Below are 20,922 nucleotides of genomic sequence, written 5' to 3' on the forward strand. Positions count from 1 at the left end.
ACCCTTGTTTACCTCTTCCAGAACTCACTCTTATTATAATTACAAATAGTGTTTATTATGTATTATGCAATATACATACCATTGTCTCGACACTGCAAAAACCTTAACTCCATCACTCCCTTCTAGGGGTTATAATCTTAGCTAGCACTACTACCAAAATATACAGAGGAACACAGATAAACCCAGCTATATATTCCTTTTTTTTCCTCTAAAAAAGAAAATGTAATAGGGCCTAGTTTTTGAATGAGCAAATATTTATCTTTTCATTTAAATATTTTCCTCTCAGGCCCAAATAAGTGGTTAGAAAATATAGTTCATTTCAGTATATTTCTTTATCAATTAGAGATGACTGTGGGCTAATCTTTCTCTCTCTCTCTTTCTTTCTTTCTTTCTTTCTTTCTTTCTTTCTTTCTTTCTTTCTTTGTACTGCAAATTGAACTCAGGTCCTTCCCACTGAACTGCATGAACAAATACAGGAAAAGCAGTGGTTTTTAATCAGGCTCTTCAGGTTTTGTAGTACAGGGATAAACCCTGGGGCCTTGTGTACACTAGGCAAGCACTCTAGCACTGAACTACATCCTAACCCAAATGCCCAGATCTAAATATGGGTTTAGCCACGAACAACCTGTATGACCTTAAGCAAACTTATTAATGCTTCTAAAATTGTCGTAGGAACTTTACATGTTGATTAAATGAGTTAATTGATGAAGGTCTTATCTCATGACTTTCTTCATCATGAATATTCAATAAATATCATTATTATTAACAGGCCACTCAATACCTCACCTTCCTTCCAGCTTATGAGGGCCACATGTGAAAGATCCATGAAGTTTAGACATCTTCTACTTTTATTAATCATGTAGAAGTTCAGCTACTTCTGTTAGTGTAGATTCCCCATTTTTTCGCTATCCTATAGGTCACTTCAGTTGACTATCAGTGTGCACTTGTGTACTTACCTTTATTATTCCACTTTTTAAAATACATGGAATATGTTGTTGCATTCAGGTCACTGAGTAAATAATTCATTGGGTTCTTTGGAGATCAGGCAGTGGGAAGGTGACTACATTGGGAGCCAGGAAAACTGGATTTTAAGTATTTAGCTGTGTGACTTGACTCATTTTCCTTGCCTGTAAAATAAGTTCAAACAGAGAATATCTGAAGTCCATTGTGGCTCTAATAGTCAAGGACTCCATGACTCACCCAGGAAACTCTCTTGCAAGTATATATCGAAGAAATACTATGTGCTGATCCCATTAAGGAGAATTCTGTCCTCAAGAAATTTACAAGCTAGTAGAGCAACTTAGATTATATTGTGGTAAATGCTGTGTTAGAGACACTTCCAGGGAGTTATAGGATCAGGTAGAACTAATGGGAAAGCAGACATATATCGCAGAGGAAAATAGGGGGAAGATTTGTAGATGAGTTGGTGCTTGATCTGAATCTTAAGGAAGAAATAAGGGTTATGAAAGAGAGGAGGAAGGCATGCCTGGAGGGAACAGTATGCATAAAGAAACCTCAGGGACAGAAAGAACACATCCTACTGATAACTGATGGCTGGAAGGCAGTGTGTGAATAGGATCTAGAGATGAGGCTTTTCTTCTCTTATACGTCTCCATAGATAACCTCAGTTATAATTCACCCTGTTGCTTATGCTAGAAATTTCAGTTATATCCTTAAGTCTTATCTTCTTTACATCCCTGACATCTCCCATATCCACTCAATTCCCAATGCCTAATAAATACACCCACAACTACATCAGTAACCTATACGTTTCTCTCCATCTACTCTGCACCACCTGAATCTGGGCCACTGTGATTTCAGCTTGATAATTTGGGGCTCTGGTGTCAAATCTGATCCTATTGTTCTTCTCTTCAAAATCCTCCATAGTGTTTCCTAGGATAAAGTCCAAGTTTCTTAACTTGTTCTAAAGCCTGGTTGATTTCACTCCCCCCACCCCCCAACCCTACCTGGAATCTTCTTAATCACTTTCACCCAGTTACACTGCTCATCTGTATGTTGCTCAAATTGTCTGGCAATTGCCTCTTCACCTTAGAGATTTTGCACATTCTGGTTCCTCAGCCTGGAAGGTTCTTTCGTCCTCTGCCATCTCCATCTCTGACTTGGCTAGCTGTTACTCCGTCTCCAGATCTCAGGGTAAATGCATTCCTACAGGGACATTTCCTTACCATTTCCTCTCTAGGTCAGCGTAGACTCTAGTCTAGTAGTAACACATATTTCATCTGCACCATTATCATACTTACATGTCATCTACAATGAATCCTGTATTCACTTGCTTAATGTCTGTTTCCCTAGCTAGACTATGTATTCCAGGAGCAGAAGGATGGATGTTTTGTTCACTGAATTATGTCCAATGTCTTATAAATACTTTTGGAAGTGAAAAAAAGAATAAGAGAGAAAAGAAACAGTCAAATGAGATAAAGCATGACAAGTGTCCTTTGGATTTAGCAAATAAGAGATGACAGGCGACACCGTGGAGAAAGAAAGTAGCTTCGGTGGGGTGGTATGGACAGGTGCAGACTGAAGTAGGGTGAGAAGCAAAGGGGAGGTGGGAAAGTCAGTGTAAGCTAATTTCAATAATCTTATTAGGGGCTGGAGGTGGAGCTCAGTGGTAGAGCAAGTCCTTGACTAGTATGTGTGGTGCCCTGGGTTTGGACCCCAGCATCACAACCAATCAGTCAGTCGATCAATCAATCAATCAATCCTTCCAGCATTTCTTTTTTCTTTTTTTAGTACCAGGGATCGAACTTGGACCTTGCGCTTTCGAGGCAGGCTCCAGAACCACTGAGCTAAATCTCCAGCTTCTCCCAGTATTTCTTTCTCTGGGGAAACACAAATAAAAGAAGCTAGGTTTGGTGGTGCATACCTATACTCCCAGGTACTCCTGGGGCTGAGGTGGGGGAATGTGTGCTCCAGGGCAGCCTGAGCAACATATCAAGACCCCCGTCTTAAAAACAGTAAGTGAAATAAATCTTGTTCATGGGGAAAATAAAAACTAAATGGTGATAGACGGAAGATAGAGAAGAAGTGATGTTTTGCTTTTTAAGATGAAAGAAAACTGGCCAGGCCTGGTGGTGCATGCCTATAATCCCAGCACTCTGGGGGACTGAGGCAGAAGGATCCAAGTTTGAGCTCAGCATGGGCAACTTAGGGAATCCCTGGTTCCAAATAAATAATAAAAATGTGCTGAGGATGTAGCTTAGTGTGCAAGTCCAAGATTCAGGCCCCAATAAAACACACACACACACACACTCATGAACTGAGTTTATTTATGGAGTTAAAGACAAATAAATAAGAGAAAATGTATAAACTAATAGAACGAAGATATGAGAGGGAAGAAATTCGTGGAGGAATATTCATAGAGGCTGGCATCCAGAGCACAAGTTTATATTTTTTGGTACCGGGGATCGAACTTGGGTCCTTGCACTTGTGCAGCAGGCAGCAAAACCACTGAGCTAAATCCCCAGCCCCAGAGCACAAGTTTTATAAAAATCACTTACTCAACAAGACAAGAGAAAAAACAGTAAAGGCAGATGTACACAAGATGGAATAGGGGTGTGGAGCCCAGAAGATAGTGTAGATTCTGCTTCATGGCTGGACCTCCTGCAGCTGTAGGAGGCACTTAGAAAAAGGAGGTACGGAAAGGACATAAAGGGAGAGATAAAAGCTTAGAGTCGCTGTTGAGGGCAGTGGGCGAGGAAACTGAACAGCATCAGGTCAAAAGATGGTGAACCTTGCCCAGGGAGATTTGTGGTGCCCACCCTCCATACCATCGTGTAATTCTCTCTGTAACTGTTCAGCATGCAGAGCAAGGGAGTGAGATGTTTCAATTCTCCCAGCTCTGAGTGTGTGCACAGTTAAGAAGCCAAGAATACAGATTGGGGAGTTTTTGTGTTAAGGAACCATTGCTTCTAAAGTAAGTAAAGAAGGAATTGAAGACACAAAGTGGGGGGTAGGCAGGAGTAAAGTTAGGAAACAGGACTTGAATGTTTTTTGGAGAAAGGAAACCTATTCTGAAAGTTAGGAGAGTGTAACAAAAGATAATTCTGTCAGAATTTCAGAGGAAGAGGTAGAAGCTCCTTCCTCTACACAGGCAGCATTAAGTGTATGCAGACTGGCTGTGGATGTAAGGGTACCTTGATGTTGGCTTTACTATTTCTAGGGGCACCCTCACTTAAGCTATGAAAGCATGCTGCACTTCATGCCAGGAATCCCCTTTTTATGTTCCATGGGCCAAATCACTGAAAAATAGCAATGGAGAAAATGAGGGTGGGTTTTATTTATTAGTTCTTTGTCAAATTAACTCATTTTACTTCAATGAATATTTAGTGTGTGAATACCAGATGCCAAGGCATTGCTCTGTAGTAGAAGAGATTCATGGGTTGTTTTTGAAATACATCATTGGGTTAACTTTGTAGAGAGTGTATATGGCTAAGCCTGGGGAGAGAGGGCAGGACTGGAGGTACCAACAACTGGCTTCACCATTTCATGACTCTATGAGGTAGGAGTATTTATCTAACCTCTCTATGCCTTACTTCTTTCTTCTGTATAATGTGAACAATAACAGTATACTTCTTGTAGGCTTGTTGAGAGATGATTTATTTATATAGTACTAAAAAATACACCTTACAGATTTCATGGCTAGAGCAGGAAAGGTACATGGTGAACCTGAACATTTTCAGTGCCTTAAAGTGAGGAGTATTCAGGAAACGGAATAATAGGGAGAGGCTTGTCGAGAGATATAGAGCCAGCTTGGAGGGTCTTCCAATAAACACGTTTGGGAATCAAGATAAATAATAGGATAACCTGAGCATCAAAATAGAAAAGGAAGTAATCTACTATTTTTTACTGAAAATGTAAGAATCTGTGAGCCTAGACAAATGGATAGATAAATAAGAGAAAGCTTTTGTTTAGAGTAGTATGCCAACTACTTGTAGAATGGTGAAGTTTTCAAAATCACCATTTTGCCACCATCAGAGAAAAACCATCAATAGCTGCTAAATTTAATGGAGAAAAGTTGATGAAAAACAAAATATTTACATGATATCAAAGTCTCTCATCACAAATTACTTGTGAAAAAAGGAATAAATATTAAGTATACTGTTACAAAACAGTTTAAGCAAGTGATCAAAACTAGCATCACCAATAGAGGTAATGTGCCTCCAGTGTTACACTGGGAGAAGAGAGAAGAAATGCACTGGGTATTTCTGCCCCTAATGCCTAAAGCAAATGTAGTCATGTGACATGTCACACAAGTGCATATTGAGGGCTGGGATAAAACATGTGGCCTGATGCTTCAAAGGAAAGGCCAAATGACCCTTCCACGTTAAAGGAAACAGAAGAGAAATGACAACTGTAATTTTGATCCTCAACTAGATTCTGTACTGGAAAAACTTGTCATGAAGGACATTATTGACAAAATGGAGGAAATTGGAATATTGACACTAGATTGGATAAAAGTGGTATTTCAATATTAAATTTCCTCAATTTGTTATTGTCACTATATAAGGAAATACACACTGAAGTGTAAATGGGTAAAGTAGTGTGATTTATACAAGGGACTCTTAATTGTGTAGGAAAAAACGTGGAGAGGAAGAGAGAAGGAATACTATAGCCCGTGTTGCAAAACTCAGGAAAAATTGGTGACTATGGCAAAAGAAAGCATCCAGGAGTTTGGCATGCCTCTTGAAACTTTTCTGTAAGTTTGAATTTATTTTAAAATAAAAGGTTTTTTAAAAAGTTAATGTGAAAAAATTCCTGACCTGTTGTGTTTAAGGACAAGTAACCATCATCATCTTCCTCCTCCTCTTCCTCCCCCTCCTCCTCAGTTAGAAAATATTTGCAGTATTTGAAAAAGTGAAGGAGGACCTTATCTCAGGCACCAGTTATTAGACATAGGGATGGAATAAACAGCAAATATTCAAGCTAACTGCACCTGAAATTCTGGCAGTGGTGCGGAGAATGTTCCATGGTATGGAATGCCATGTGACACTAGATGTGATATTTAACCTCAATTCAGACAGCCCGTGGCCAATTTTTACTGTCCAGAATGACCTCTCGGTGGTATATTCCTCATGTGTGCATAACATCCAGTCCAACCATGGGCAGCTGGCTACCATGCACTTTGGAACCTCTGTAAAGGAAGCAGTAGAGATAAAAGACTAGTTTATTTTCAGATAGACAAAAATTATTTCCTTACATCTTTTCCCTTGGGGAGAAAACTTAGGGGAGGGCAAAATCAAGAGCCATATGAACTGTGATGGGAGCCAATGAGAATGGGCATTCTAGAAGGCATCTCTTTGCTCCATTCTGTAGTCTCCATTCTGGATGCCAGCCAACTCTCTTTCCAGATCAGAATATAGGAGGTAGCTCATCTCCTCTTTGAGGTTTATGTTTAAAAGTCCTGTGGTTCAAGATCAACACAGTGACTCATCTGTGGCTGCAAAGCTGCAGCCAGCTCAGGCAGCACACATCAGAGCAAGGCTGGAGAACAGCTGGCAAGTAGGTTATGCAAGCTCAGCAAAAGGGTTATTAGTTGACTAAGGCTTGTTTGCGTCAATAAAGTGAGTTCTGTCACATATAAGTGCTCTTTAAAACCTCCAGTATGTCCTGTTTGTCACAGAATAAAGTTCAAGATGTCTTTTTTCATCCTAATTATTCCATCTTACCAAACCCTTCACACATGGATATACACTCCACTGGAAAATGCAGCAGGGAACTGATATTCCATTCACTTTCCTTCTCTGGTGGTTTCACTATCTTATTAACTAAATTAGGAATGATGCCTTTGTCTCCCCTTGGTCCAAGGTGAAGGTCAACTGAAATGCCATCTACTTCTGGAAGGTCTCCATGATACTTTCAAGGATAAGAGAAATATACCCTATTTCTCCCTTTGGTCCATAAAAAGTATTACCTCATATATACATGAAAATTTTGTCAGAAAATGTAACATAAATAAGACAACTTTTACTAAGATCCCTTTCATTGTTCTTTTCTATGCTTCTGTCTTTAAAAGACTTGAAGATGAAGCCAGGGGTAGTGGTGCACATCTGTAATCTCAGCACTCTGGAGGCTGAGGTAGGAGGATTGCCATGAATATGAGGCCAGCCTGAACTACACTGTAGTGGGTTCAAGGCCAGCCTGAATTACATTGTGAGACCCTGATTTGAAAGAAAGAAAGAAAGAGAGAAAGAAAGAAAGAAAGAAAGAGAGAAAGAAAGAGAGAAAGAAAGAGAGAAAGAAAGTAAGTCTTAAAGTTGACCCTCATCTCTCACTCTGTACAAAAACCAACTCAAAATGAACCAAAGACCTCAATATAAGTCATGAAACTACAGAACTACTGGAAGAAAACATAGAAGAAACACTTTAAGGCATTTATAGACAGTGATTTTTTTTTTTTTTTGGAAATGACTCCTACAAGCCCAGGAAACAAAAGCATGAATAGTCAAATTGGATTATATCAAATTAAAAGGCTTCCACTTAGCAATGAAACAATAGAGTGAAGAGACAACCTACAGCATGGGTGGGAATATTTGCCAACTATACATATGAAAAAGGATTAATAAAGAACTAAAAAACCTTAACCACAGCATCAAAAAATGAGTACCTCAATGTAAAAATGAGGACAAAAGTCCAACAAATATATGAAAAATGCTGAATATCATTAGCCATCAGGAAAAGACAAAACTAAAATGAGGTATCATCTCATTCCAGTTAGAATGGCTATAAATCAAAAAACAAAACAAAAATGAAACTAAAGAGATGCCAGTGACTATGTGAAGTAAAATGAACTATCATACACTATACATGGGAGTGAAAAAAAGTACAATCATTATATGGAGAACAGTAAAGAGGTTCTTCAAAGTATTAAAAGTAGATCTGCTAGGCCGGGGATTTAGCTCAGTGGTTCCGGTGCTTGCAAGGGCAAGGTGCCAAGTTTGATCCCTGATACCAAAAAAAAAAAAAAAAAAGTAGATCTGCTATATGATACAGTACTACCACTTTTGGGTCTCTGTCCAAATCAAATGAAATCAGCATGCTGAAGAAATAATTGCACTCTCTATTGAGATGCTATTCACAATGGTTAAAATGTGAAATTTTATTTTATTTTTTTCCGTACCAGAGATAGAACTCAGGACTTTGCACTTGCAAGGCAGGCACGGTGTCACTGACTGAAATCCCTGGCCCAGTTAAGATGTGAAATTAACCTAGGTGCCTATGATAGATGAATGGACAAAGAAAATGTGGTATGCACACATACAGTGAAGTATCATTCAGAGGTAAAGAAGAATAAAGTCCTGTCCTTTGTGCCAAAAAGGATGGAACCAAAAGACCTTATGTTAAGTGAAATTGGCCAGACACAGAAAGACAAGTGCCCATGTTCTTCTTGTGTTTTGTTTTGTTTTTTTCTTTTAAAGTCAACTTAGAAGGATGGTGCTGGAGGTTAGGAAGTGGAGGGGGATGATGGATGAAAGGAGGTTGGGTTAGATCAGGGTACACTGTGTGCAAAAAACATCATACTGAACTTCATTAATATGTACAATTAATATCTGTTCATAAAAAAATTTTAAAAGATGCTATATGTTTGTTACATACTACTAATTATATGTGATTATTAAATATAGATTACGGTATATATTTGTCATATACTACTAATTCCATGAATTCTAAAGTCAAGACTATCTCAAATGACTTAAATGTTAGCTTTTCACTCCCATTTAAAGTCAAATTATCTCCAACATTTACACTAAATCAGATTTTTAAATCAGATATCAGAGGACAAATGGTAAGTTAGAGTACAGTCTCTCCTCTTATCAGGACAGTATTTCTATTGACCACATACTTTTGAAATTCATCCTTTTGTACCTTAACCTCCTAAGTGTCCAGTTTTCTGTTGAGCTCCCTATAATTTCTGACCTTAAAATGCACTTTTCATATGCTGTTCTGTCATTTCCTACCATATTCTATCATATTCTATTACTTTCATGGATTCTTTTGAAATCAAAAGGTCTATATTAACCCATCCTTTTTGGAACTGCTGTGATAATAAAACATTTACCTGATAAAAAATCATTTTATATTATTTTCTAAAAAATACTTGAATAACTAAAATGGAACTATTGTACAGTGAGAACGTTATTGGATGTTTATTAGACAGAGCAAGATGAAAGAAAACATGCAACTAAAGACACTACAACTATCTGAGAAATCTGTGTAAAACTGTAGAAACAAAATAGGGAATCTACTATTGATATTTGTAAATCTTTTTACTTTTAGAGCTTGGGATCTTCTGTAGAGCATTAGTGCTTATGTCATATTAGGTAGAGACAATGCTGTTTTATATGTAAAAGACTTTAGCTTTGGGTTATTTACTTTTTTTTCAGAGAAAAAGTTATTGTCTTTTTAACTCTACCTTTAGGGACAGACAAATAGCTGACTGGCGTCATTAATAGAAGCATCAATTTTAGGAACTCTACTTCTGGAAGTAGAATAAAAAGGAGGTGTAACCCAGAGTTTAAGATATCCACTGATAATGAGAGCATTTGAGTGATGGTAATTGGCGAGGAGAAGACTTAAAGATCTATCTAGAGACCAAACCTCACACTCCAGGCATGCTGCCAGATAAGGACTAAAAACAGCATGTAAAATGGCAAGAGAAGTAAGCTTCTTGGTTTCTTCATTGCCATAAAAGCCAGAGGACTTAAAGAGATATGGTAGTCTAAATGGAAATCTGAAACTTCTTGTCCTATTACTTGTGTACAAATTTTTTGACCAGGGACAGGGGACAGGGATGTCATCTGTAACAAAGTGTAACCCTCTGGTCTTTTTGACTTATAGTCAGAAAAAGATGTAGTAAGTAAGGTTGCAGGATAGTGATCCATTAGATTCAAGACTGTTCTTGGAATCAGGTCAGTAACTCAACAATACCTTTTCAATTCTCTACACCAAAATATAGAATCTCTTTAACCTTTACAATAACAATATTATGAGTGACGTGTGCTTCAGTTTTGCACAACAAACTTACAGAATGTACCTATAGCTTCTTGCTCTAGGAAATGACCATCAATTTAATTACTAAATCAGTTCAATGTTGGTACCCTTGCGAGCAGAATCTTTTAAGATCATGAACTAATCCTCACTCCATTTTTTCATTGACATTTAACATCATTCTTACAGCTGGCAAATGTAATTTTTTTTTGTTTTGTTTCATAGTACTGACCAACTCAGAGGTGCTGTACTTAGCTACATTCTCCAGCCCTTTTTGGCTTTTTACCTTGAGACAAGGTCTTGCTAAGTTGCTGAGTCACCCAGGCTGGGCCTGGACTTGTGATCCTCCTGCCCCAGCCTCCCAGAGAACTGGGATCATAGGCATGTGCCACCACATCCTCCATTGTGGGTCCAGTGGTATTTTGCCCAGGGGTATTATGATAAAGATTAGAAACAATTCATGTAAAATTATCTGACATGTAGCAGAAAATAAATGACTGCTGTAATATATTATTATTATTTGTTAAGATTCAAGTTACCGCCGGGGATTTAGCTCAGTGGTTCTGCCGCCTGCTGCACAAGCACAAGGACCCGAGTTCGATCTCCAGTACAAAAAACAAAACAAAACAAAAAAAACAAGATTCAAGTTACCATGAAGAAATTAAGCTATTATTTACTGGTCTATGTGGATTTAAAAAACCTCTAGCAATAGACACCAACTTCAGTATACTAGGAAGAAGTTAAAGCTAGATTAATTCAAGTTGTCAAGTAGCTTAACCATCAAGTTCACCATTTATTTTAGGTTTTAAAAATCTGTTTTCATGTTTAATATCCAAACCTTCTTTCAGTGAATAGGTGATCTAATTGGTATTCTGCTAGTAGTGAAAATTGACTAGGGCAATAATCATGATTGTTTGAGGAGGAAGGAGACTGTTGTTCCTAGTTCAACATTTTATGAAATGGATTGCAAATGGAATACAGGCAGCATTCTCATATGGTGGAATGCCTCATACATTAAGAATCCTGGCAGTGTAAATATTGTAAGCAAAAAGGCAATAAGTATGTCCAAAATAACTTAAAAAAATTTTTTTTTGCAGGCCAAGAAAACCAGCAGGCGCTAGGAAACTATGTATGTACTAATGCATTTGTCTCTCTGACCTTTTGGTCTTGATTAGTTCCTTGATGCCATTGACATGTCTAAAGGCACAATTTGGTGGATGCTAGGCTGTGGTTGTGCTGTCAAAGAGTCATTCTTCCGGGTAATAAGGTAGCTGGCAGTCCCTGGAAGAGAGGAGAGACAATCAGGTCGTGAAAGATGAGGCATACTGAAGGCAAGGAAATTCTGGAAGAAACCCAGAACTTACACCTCTGTCAGAATGTTTGACCCCATTGAAAAGAAAAAGAAAATGGTGGCATTTGCAGATAGTTGTAAAGTGGGGACCTAAATAACAAAGAAACCCAACCACTAAAAAAGCAAAACAAAACCAAAAACCCCAAAAAACATGAACTGGAATATATTTGAGGACTATTTTTGAGAGCACTTTGTTTTTTCATTTACCACATCATTGAGTCACATGTTAAGGCTGTGGGTTGCATTAAAAAGAAGCATGTTGCTTATTTTGAAGCAAATTATTATCAAATGACTATGCTTCAAAACATTTCTTAATTTCAATTTGAAGTGAAGTCATTTGAGTTTGAAGCATATGCCTTTGCTAAATTGTTGCCAAAAAAAAAAATACAAGTTAATTTTTGCATTCACTGTTTGCAAAACTGTTGATTCAAGATGTGATGGAAAATTTAAGTCCTGACAGTGAGGCCTTATTTTCTGTGGCCTGGAGTGACCTATGCTCATTACCACTCCTGAGCTTTCACTTCACAAAGCCAAGGGTAAACTTGAATAATTGGTGGAGTTAGTTCAAATAAAAATTGTGACTAGCTTGTGAGTTGAATCTGTAACTTAAACTAAATGAAAACTTTAATAGCTTAGCAGCAAACAATCCAAATGTAGAGAATACATACTAAGAAGGCTATATTAGACCCAACAAAATATCTGCAGAATAAGATTTGAGGAGAACTTATTTCTATTCATGTACAATCTAACTTCATGAACTATACATGCATTAAATTTTAATATATATATATGTATATACATATACATATATATATATATATATATATATATATATATATATATATATATATTCTCTACATTAGGCTTTGGGCCTTATGGAACATTTCCCCCATTGATTTTCCCTCTTATGGGAATAAATTTTGGATGGGGTAGTTGTTTTCCTTTTTTTTTTTTCCAGTACCGGGGATCGAACTCGGGACCTTGCGCTTGTGCGGAAGGCACTGGAACCACTGAGCTAAATCCCCAGCCCAAATAATATAGTTAAACTTCAGCTGACACAAGCATATATCCAACTTAAGTCAGTCTTTTTCTTTTTCTTTTTTTTTTGGTACCAGGGATCGAACTCAGGTCCTTGCGCTTGCGCAGCAGGCAGCTAAACCACTGAGTTCATCCCCAGCCCTATTTTCTTAATATTACATTTTACTGTTTTTCTTGCTGGCTAATACACTGGCATGGTAAGAAACCCAAACAATATAAAAGGATATTCTAGGAAGATAAGACCTCCTTCCATTTCTAACCTTCACTGACATTTCCTCTCCCTAACAGTCATTGATGTCATTTATAATATACTGTCCTCCACATAGTCTCTGTGCATAGTTTTACATACACATAGTTGAGTGTATATTTTTCTATATCACCAGCACTTTTTTTTTTATTAAAATGGTAGCACATTTAGGTCAAAATAAGAAACAGAAAGGATACTCAAATTTAGGAAATTGGAGAGCTGGTTCTTCACAAAGAAATTATCAACAAATAACATACGTGGGCTATTATATAGGGGAACAACAGGAAATAGTTCCATAACTAAGCTGGTAGCAGTGTAGCAGTTAGACCTATACATAGCTCAAAGAAAGCAGGAACATAAGTGATTACCTAAATATGGAAAGAAGTGGTCATAGAGAAGGGGAGTAGTGATGTAGTTAGTTCAAGGCAAGGAGGAAACAAATGCTCTGATCATCTCTCTTTTTGGTCCATGCTAGGGATTCCTATCAACCAACCCAACCAGCATCCAGCGGACCTAGGAGCCCAGAGATGTGGTCCGTATGGGCTGGTTTCGAATGGAAGTAACAGAAAGGTGAAGAGCGGCTATGTTAGGCAACTGGAATAAATCTGCCATTGACTCTTTGGTTCCTTTTTTTTTTTTTACAAGCAACAATAGATGTCAGAGATCGTTCTATGCATCAGTACATATAGATCTTTCTCAGTTCTTTGGAAGGATGTAATGCACGGGATGAATGAAACATAATTTATTTAATTGGTTTTCTATTGCTAAACATTTAGATTGATCTCCTGTCTTTTGTGAACACAAACACTGCCATAAATATGCTTGTACATATGTCTTCATACATATGCACGCTATAACTGTTGTATAAACTCCTAAAATGGAATTGTTTTTCCATTAACTTAGAAGGTCAAAATGGATTTTTACTGTATATTTCTCCCAGCAGAAAAAAAAATGGAAGTACAGTTGGGCATAAAGATGTCAAAAATTTCTTGTGAGTCTTTATTGCCCCCAAATCCAAATTTCTTATTGCTTTAAAATCTAAATTCCTTTTAATTTTTAGAATGGTAGATTCATGTGGAACTTAAGAAAAGATTATGTATCTAAGAGAGCTGGTGAGCCTGTGCTGGAAACCTGAATCTGAGGGCAGTGGGTAAGTTTTATAAACTCTCTATGTTTCAGTTTCCTTATTTGTAAAACGGGTATGCTAATAATGCTAGTAGCTACCTCAAAAGGGGTCCATGAGTTTTAAATAAACTGGTATGTGAAGATTTCTCAGACTAGTGCCTACCAATCTATAATGATTTTGCTATCAGATCTTTTAAGAACTGCCCCTTCTCATCACTATTTTTGCCATCTTTTACACATCACTCACTCACATAGGGCAAGTGTCTCCTTTTCAGACCTTCTCACTTTTCTCTGTACATCTATATGCTTTTTTCTTTAAAGATTGTTTCAGACATTTCTTCCTTGGGACCCTTTAAACCTGCCTTTCAAACCTATCACTTTGCTAACCTACCATTATATATCAATAGGGTATTTATCAGAATTTCTTCAGCTGTTGTGTTTATTGGTATATCATATTATACTATGTCATATATTGCTTCACAAAAGATAAGAACTACTACTCTGGTTAGTCATTCTGAATCTACTCAAGATCATACCAATGGCCAACCAAGTGCCATATTGACCTTTGCAGAGATAATATACTGTGCTAATTTGAAAAGCATCATTTCAAAGTCCTCAGTTTTGTTTAGTTGTTATTGTCATTTTTTACTCATAAATTCTGCCTATATACTAACTTATCTAAATTTATTTTCATACTATATTTTCAGCCTTCACAATAACTTAGGGTAATGATTAATATTAAATTACTGTTTCCTCTTATTCATCCCCAAAATAAAATTTCCAGACTTTAATCAGTGCATCCCAGTTCTAGAATTCTAATTTTGATGTCAATGTTCTTGTTTATTCTACCAAGGCTTGCAAACTCATATCATCTATTCTCTTCAAACAATTATTTCCAGATTTATTCTAACAGTAGGACAAAAATACAATTCAGATGGACAGAGAAAATATAGTTTCCTGATTTTTGCTCTTCATACTAACTTGAAGTCTATTCTGGTTTATTTCTTGGACTGATGCAATAATTTTACACTACCCTGAGGTGGTCCTTGGCCTCCAGGAAGAAAAACGTTCAGTCTTTTAGAAATTTCAGTTTCCCACCCTCTGCCCATCTGTTCTGTATGATGGTATCTCAGCTTTCGGGAAGAAACACTCTTGAGCTTCTCTGTAGGAGAGGAAAATGATGAACATTTTGATTCTATTACCATTTGTCCGTCTAGGCTGGTACTCACTTTCCTGGCTTTTGTGGCTGAAGCCTGCAGCTACTCTCACACACAGCCTGGGGTCTCGATAATGTGTGGGGATGCAGAGATGCTTCCTGCCTCCTTGTGCTTCCCTTCTCTCTCGCCACCTCAGGGGCTGCCATACACTCTTTCCAGTCAGCCTCTGACCATGTGGTCAACTTCTGTTGTGAGTCACCCCATCCTCTCCAGAATGCACACTTGGAGGGTTTGCTGTTTTCTTGCCAGTTCCCTAAGCCATCTGGCTGGCCAAGGACACCATTCTGATCTCTACCCCACATTGGCACAGGACCATTTTCCTTTTGGTACTTTCCTCGATTTATCTGGATACATCTGAAGACAACTCTTTCTGAAAGGTTACTTCCAAGTTGGCAGTGGTAGAGGGCAGAGAAAGTGAACAATTGAGGTACTTTCCTTCCCTTCTCCTCCTCTTTCTCCATCTTCCTCATTTCTCTGTGAAGCCCCTGGATCCAACAGTAGACCCTAACCTTTCAAGATGTCATAGTATCTCCCTTCTACCTAAGCCTGACAGGAAGAAAGAGTACATTGTGCAAAAAACAGAGCTAACAACTGGAGCAGGTGCCTAAGTCTTGATTCTTGGAATATTAAAGGAGATGGCAGAATAGTTTGGACATGCCTTTCTCAAGACAATGATTTTTAATAAACTATTATAAGACTATTTTATTAATATTTTGATGTTGATATTTCATTGATACAAAATTACGTTTGAAATGTCGGAATCTGAACATTTTGTCAGAGGCCTAATTCTCCACAGCCACACCCGCTTTTCCTTCTCCTCACCAGGGGTCTCCTTAGGTCAACCAGGGACAAGGTCAATTCAGATATTGCATTTTTCATATTTAGAAATGTTTGTTTTTTAAAAGTAAAAATGTGTAACTTTATTATCATTCACTAAACACACACATATACAAAAATTAAAGTTATTCAAAGAAAAGCAATGCAAGGGAAAAAAACTACAGTAATATTCAAATATAATAGAACTCAACCAAAGCAAAACTGAAAAGTACTTAAACATTTTTCCATATAATTAAGAAAAACCATCTCAAGCATTAACAAGACATCAAAGGATGTGATTTGTTTTAGAAAGACTTTCAAAACTAATATTGAACAAATAGTGGCCTGTAAAAAAATTCTAATTAGCTAGTACACTCCACATTGGCCAAATTTTTTAAAATTTAAATTTCAATACAGTCATGTGACTTGTGATGGAAATATAACCTGAGAAATATGTTATTAGGCAGTTTCATCCGTTTGTATCGCAAAGTACCACACAGAGTGCCATCTTCTAAGTGCAAACTGAGAAGGTATACTTCAATCATCTGTGATGGCCCCTTGATATTATCCAAATAGGCAGTTAAACACGAGATACTTGAGGCTACCACTAGCATAGCAGCACACTGTTTTACAGTAAACTCTTTTATATAAGTAGGATTATGCTCTAAAGAATGAAAAGCACAGCATGTTATGATAAGTACCTAAAACAGTAACAGTCATTTATCACATCGAGTACTGTGTACTATACATAGATGTATGTGCTTTCTCTGATCTCTTTTGATCTCAGTGACTCTTCCTTCCGAACCCACTGATGAGCTCCAGCCTAGTCTCTAGCTACATCTCTTCCTATAGTTTTAAACACAATCTATATATGGATTCTTTCCAGATTCCAGCCTGTGACTCTGATCTCTCCCCTTCCCCTCCTGTCACCCCTACCCCTTTGAACCTTTTCTTCCTATTTCAAATTATCAATCATTCGTTTATTAGTAATTAAGGATTAAAATGATTAAAATGAAAAAACAGAAATGTTTGCTTTTTAAAAATTCTTGCATATATTTGTTTTTCTTAAATCCTTGAACTATATATATAACTTTTTAAGTCTTTATTTGGTAATTCTGTCATTTTTCTAATTTCTGAGTTTTTATTGAGTTCATGTTTTCTTGTTTTTTGTGACATATTTTCTCCTTTGCACATCTAGTAATTTTTGGGGGGGATTCTGAATATTGTGAATGTTATTCTATTGAGCATTTGTGTTTCAATGTTTTTCTTTAAAGAATGGTGAGTTTATTTTGATCAGCAGTTACTTGTAGAACAGCTTGATTCTTTTGAGTCTTGTTTTTAATCTTCTTTAGAGTAGGTACACTATGTCTCTTACTCTAGGGGTAATTTAAACCTACTGGTAAAGATCCATCCTTTGGTGTCTCTAATGAATGACCTAAGGTGTTTTTTTGTTTGTTTTTTTTTTGGTACTGGGGATTGAACTCGGATCCTTGCACTTATGAGGCAGGCGCTGGAACCACTGAGCTAAATCCCCAGGCCCCCTTGATCTAAGTATTTTAACTGGTCTCTCTACTGGGGATGAAGGCACAAGCCTGTAATCCAAGCACTGTGGGAGGCTGAAGAAGGAGGATTACAAATTTGAGCCCAGCCTGGGCAATTTATGACTTAGCAAAACCCAGTCTCAAAATTTAAAAAGCTGTGTGTGTGTGCGGGGGTGGGGGGGAGCTCTGTGTGAAGGCTCTGGGTTCAATCCTCAGTTACACACACACACACATTCACACACACACACATACACACACCTCTCTGATTGGTGGGAATGCAATTATCTTCTAGCCCTTTGTAAGCTTCCTGGTCCTTATCCTTTGCTAACATATGAATTCTCATGCTATATATACTAGTAGAAAGTGGACTTCTATGCATATTTCTGGACCTTTGGTCTGACGGCATGGCAAAAGACATTAATTGATTTTCAAATGTTATATCATCCTTGCATTTGGAGAGATAAATTCAAGCTTTCCACAGTGTTTTTTTTTTCTCCTTTTCGCTTAGCATGCTAAAATTTTATTTAAGATTTTTCAATCTATGTTAGTTCATGAGACAGGCCTGTACATTTTCCTTCTCATACTTTTCTAATCTAGTTTTGGTACTAAAGTTATATTAGACTCATGAAGCAAGTTGAAGGTCTTATTTTGCAGAGGATAGAAATAAATCTCTGGTAAAAACGGTCTGAACTTGTTTTCTTACGTAAATGAATTTTAAATAGCTGGCTTAATTTTTAAAATTTTTAATTTTAAGACCATTTTATGTACTTTTTTTTTTTTTCGGTACCAGGGATCAAACTCACGACTTTGCGCTTGCGCGGCAGGCGCCAGAACCACTGAGCTAAATCCCCGGTCCCATTTTATGTACTTTTAAATTGAGATATATCATATACAAGAAAAATCATCAAGCGTAAGTGTAAAACTTGATAAAAAACTTAGCTATGTATACATATTATATTCTATATGATGTGTTATGACAACACCTGATAGGTAACTATGTTTAACCTTACAGATAGTCTTTTCTTCTATTCATTAGAAGGCTACTTCACATGTTCTCAAGGTTCATCTATGTTGTCATACATGGCACAATTTCTTTCTTTTTATAATATTCCAGTGTGCATTTATACATTTTATCTATCTACTCATCCATTTCTGGGTGTTTAGGTTGTTTCTGTATCTTGATTGTTGTAAATAATGGTGTAATGATCATGGGAGTGCAGATCTTGATTTTAATTCTTTTTTCTATATACCTAGAAATAAGATTGTTAGATCATATGTTAATTCTAATTTTAAAGTTTTTGAGGAAATTCCGTACTGTTTTCCATCACAGCTATATTATTTTACATTCCCACATTATGCTAAGAGAAATAAACCAGTCACTCTAGAATAAATGCTGCATGGTTCCACTTAGATCAGGTGTCTAAAACAGTAAAATTTGTAGAATCAAATAATTGAATGGTGTTTGGCTAGGATATGGAAGAGAGAAAAACAGGGAGTTGCTAATCAGTGAGCACAGAGTTTCAATTACTCAAGACGATTCAATTCTAGAGATCTGCTGCACAACATTGTACCTGTAGTTAACAATAAAATACTGTATTGTATTATTACAAATTTATCAAGAGGGGGCCAGGGATTTAGCTCAGTGGTTCCACCACCTGCCCCGCAAGCGCAAGGACCCAAATTTGATCCCTGGTACATAAAAAAAAATTTATCAAGAGGGCAGATGAAGCCTGGCATATTGGCACACACCTGTAATTCTAACACTCAGGAGGCTGAAGCAGGAAGATTGCTGGGCTACATAGTGCAAGGCCAGCCTGAGTTACAGCATGAGACCCTGTCTCAAAAACAAACAAACAAACAAAAAAGGGCAGGTGATAAATGATCCTACCACAATAACATTTAAAATTTTTTTCTTTGCATTCTTTCTCAGTTAATGCCTTACTTTCAGAGGCAACCACTATAATCATTTCTATCACTATAGACTAGTTTTGTCTGTTCTTAAAATTCTTACAAATATAATTATTATGTAGATTATTATGCAGTATGTATGTATTATGTAGTATGTTCAGCTACTTTTATTCAACACAGCATCTATGAGATTCATTAATGTTGTTCTGTGGACCCTAATTCATTGGTTTTTAATCCTCATAATGTTCCATTGTAAAAATATAATCAAATCTACCTATGCTCTTGTTGATAGACATCTGAGATGTTGCCTGTTTAGGGTTGTTATGAATGAAGCTGCTACAAAAGTTTTTATACAAGTTTTATGGTGAAGATATGTACTCATTTCTGTTAGGCATGTACCTCGGAGCGTAATTACTGAGCCACAAGGTATATGTGTCGCTTCAGTAGATCCTGCCAATGTTTCCCCAAACCATTGTAACAAGTTATACTCTCAACAGAAATACCTAAGAGTGACAATTCCTCTACATCCTTACCTGTCTTGTAATAACAATCTTTTTAATGTTTGTTTTCCAGGTAGGTACTATTTATTACTGTAGTTTTAATTTCTATTTCCTTGATTAGTAATCATGTTGAATCCCTTTTGATACTTACTGTTTATTAAAGTATCATTTTTAGGGAAGTGTTTCATCATGTACAGGATTTGTTTTTTATTTTTTGTTTTTGCTGAGTTTCAACTAATAATCAGAGAATATGTCTTTTTTTGTTCTTGATACGTATACTTTGATATTTTTAAAAAGCTCACTTTATAACAATCTTTTATAAATGTGTGTTTGTAAAGTGTATGTTCTAATTATTGGGTTGTTCATATGTCCTACATCTTAACTAATTTGTGTGTGTGTGTGTATACTGTACTAGAGCTTGAATACAGGGCCTCACACATGCTTGGCAAGTACTCTACCATGAAGTTAAATCCCATCCCCAATTTTTGCTTTCTATCAGTTATTGAGAGAAGTATGTTAAAATCTTCCACTATATTTATGAATTTTTCAATTTCTTTTTGGAATTCTGTGGAGTTTTTGCTTTAAATAGGTTGATGTTATTTGTTAAATGTGTACATGTTTTGAATAGTTACACCTATCTAGTGAATTTTACTTTTTCATCATTATTGTTCACCTTCTTGATTTTCCCAAATGCTTTATGTTTGGTGTGACCATATATATATATATATATATATATATATATATATATATATATATGCACTTTTAAATTTATTTTGGATGTGCTCCTAACATTTCTTTCTTCTTGTGTCTTCACCAAGTCATTCATAAACAGCATATAGTTAGATTTTGTTATTGTTCTTAAATCAGTCTATCCATTAGTCTTTTAAACTGGAGAGTTTACTATGATTAGTGACATATTTGGACACAATTTTTGGTCAGCTGAAACCATAGCAGGAAACACCTGACCTCACTTGCACAAGATCATTTACAAATGTGTGGTCTTCCTTTCCAAAAGGAAAGCACCCCAGGGTTCATAACATTAGGCTCCATTTCTACTGTAAAGGATTAAGGAATGCGAAGCAGTAGCAGTTACTGGGGCTTCAAAAGAGAAGAGACTATCTGTAGAGGGTGACCTGACAAGAATTGAGAACTCTGGTACCCCCTGTCTGATATA

The 20,922-nt window shown here is 36.8% G+C and overlaps 1 protein-coding gene across 2 annotated transcripts in view; it reads right to left on the reverse strand.

Annotated features, from left to right (window-relative positions):
* Positions 1-800: 800 nt before the first annotated feature.
* Cdin1 (CDAN1 interacting nuclease 1) overlaps positions 801-20,922 on the reverse strand; it is a 311,052-nt gene continuing 290,930 nt past the window's right edge. Inside the window, exons 14-16 of one of the 2 annotated variants that reach the window (XR_015449760.1) lie at positions 11,164-11,286; positions 5,954-6,151; positions 801-1,127 (exon numbers count right to left, since the gene is read on the reverse strand). The gene's annotated coding sequence lies outside the window, so the exon portion shown is untranslated. The remainder of the gene's footprint in view (positions 1,128-5,953; positions 6,152-11,163; positions 11,287-20,922) is intronic. The other variant, XR_015449761.1, reaches the window with a different exon arrangement.

This window comes from Heterocephalus glaber, unplaced genomic scaffold (genome assembly GCF_053883595.1).
Source record: "Heterocephalus glaber isolate CG9 unplaced genomic scaffold, H.glaber_assembly_v1.0 deba00000809, whole genome shotgun sequence".
NCBI lineage: Eukaryota > Metazoa > Chordata > Mammalia > Rodentia > Bathyergidae > Heterocephalus > Heterocephalus glaber.